Genomic DNA, 2,272 nt, shown 5'->3' with positions numbered 1-2,272 from the left:
GGTGTTTTTTGAATGTGTATATATATATATATATATATATATTTATTTATATCCCAAGCTTTTAATGCATATGGGCAGCGTAGTGGCTTAGTGGTTAGCACTTCTGCCTTGCCGAATCCCAGTAAGGAAACTATCTGCAAGGAGTTTACATGTTCTCTCTGTGCTTGCATGGGTTTCTTCCCACACACCAAAGACATGCTGGAAGGTTAATTGTTCCTGTCTAAATCAGTCTTAGTATGTGTTTGCAATAGGGACCTTAGATTGTAAGCTCCTTGAGGGCAGGGACTGATGTGAATGTGCCCTCCTTACCATCTTGTCTTGAATTGTATTGCAATTGTCATGTCTTCCTTATATTGTAAAGCACTTCCCAAACTGTTGGCTCTATATGAATCCTGAATAATAATGTGCAACTATGTAAAGCGCGGCATAGAATTGTCAGCGCTATATAAATACCTGTAATAAACAAATGCGCGCTAGTGGCAAGTATGTAACTGTTGCTCCAAATGATCTCCCCCTCAACTGACCATGATATTTCTATATATACCCTTGCCACTTGCTGGCTGAGATAGGGAACTGCAGCACAGTGCCGGCCACTGTTTTATATCACAGTGCCTGATATACTGTTTTAGGGTGGCCTCTTTCCCTTGCAGGGCCCTATAGGACCACCCTTGTGGGTGCTACTAAGCTGTGTGTGTCTCCACAAATACACAGGCACAGCAGGGTAACCACTCCCCTTTTCTCTGCTCCACTTTTTTCCCTCGTTCCTCCTTCAAGCTAGTAGGTGGACACAGTGGCGACCCGAGGGTGGGTGTCACCCGAGGACAGGGTGACACCCCGCTGTGACGTCATCACGCACGCGCGGTTGTCTTTTTGACACCTGCCATCTTGGTGATGGACGCTGGCAGAGAGAGGAGGGGACGTTCACCCGGCGGGATAAGGTATGCCGCCTGGTCCCCTCCTCTCTCCTGACACTGTCGGGCTCTCGGTCCGTGACCGAGTGCCTGACATTTCATAAGGGGTGACACCAAAATGACTGCCAGTCATTTTGGTGTCACCCCTCCAATGTTACATGTAGTAGAAAATCAGCTGCACTCCTTACCAGAATAGTAGTGAACCTGCAAAGCAGGTGGGTGCTTGCAGCGACCACTGACGGCACCGTGAATAATGCAAATATAGTAAGGATTGTCACTAGCACACCAAAGAGTTTTGAAGCAAGAAGTCCTTTAATGACAAATTGCCATTCAGTACAAGCGCTTTCGGGGTCTCAGCAGTACCCCTTCATCAGGCTCAGAAACCTGAGCGGGCCACACCCCCCCTTGTGACGCCACTGGGTGGACAGCTACTGGAGGCTGCTCTGTCCCTTGTCATCTTGTACCGGACAGGAAGTTCAGGGAAGCTTAGCTGATAGTGTTGGAGCCAGCTGTATGAAAACATGATGACTGTAAGGTCTTGGGTAAAAGTGTAAAGAAGTTCTTTGGTGGGCAATATATGTTTGAGCTGGATTCATTATTGTAAAAATGATTGGGAGTTTAACACTACTTTACCTTCCATCCATTGCTGGATTGCGCAATGCTTACATGGCATATGAAGTATGAATAGACAGAATGGTAATGAAATATGTTTACGGTCATTTTCACATTTATGTAAGCCTTGACATTATATCCCAAGTAAGAAACAGTTATATTTTTAGCCGACTAATAGTGGCATACACTGTGACATTTGTTTAAAGGTCGGGCTACCAGCTCTGATTACCGCTATGAGTTAGTCTACAAATGTGAGCATTAATCATTACAAGATGCTGATGGCTGCAATCACCTGGAGATATTCCAATATTTGTTTAGAAACATTTGTGTTCCTTTTAATAGATTTGAAAAAAAAAATGGATTTCATTTTTATTTCTAACGGGAATCAGACAGATTTCTATCATATCATTAACAGTGAATTCATTTTAAATAGGGTGCAACAATGTCCAGAAGTGCTGCAAATACTGGTCCCAGCAATTTAACTGATGCATTGTTAAGGTGTATCTCCACTTTTGTAGATTTAAGAAAACTCCCGCTTTATGTTTACGTGATCTCATTCACAGAGTATACCAACAATACTTTTGCCTTTGTGCAGATTTCAAACTACTCTGAGCAGTTTGAAAGTGAAAGAAGAGGGACAAACAGATTGAACTGTCTCTCATTTACATATAATGCTTCTAAGTCTTTAACCCTTTGTTAGGACAGACAGCGTTTAAATCTAGTTACTACTGAAAAAGAGATATTCCAGC

The sequence above is a fragment of the Nanorana parkeri genome, unplaced genomic scaffold (genome assembly GCF_000935625.1).
Source record: "Nanorana parkeri isolate BGI_ZX_2015 unplaced genomic scaffold, ASM93562v1 scaffold307, whole genome shotgun sequence".
In the NCBI taxonomy this organism is placed as follows: domain Eukaryota; kingdom Metazoa; phylum Chordata; class Amphibia; order Anura; family Dicroglossidae; genus Nanorana; species Nanorana parkeri.
This window is presented reverse-complemented; position numbering follows the sequence as displayed.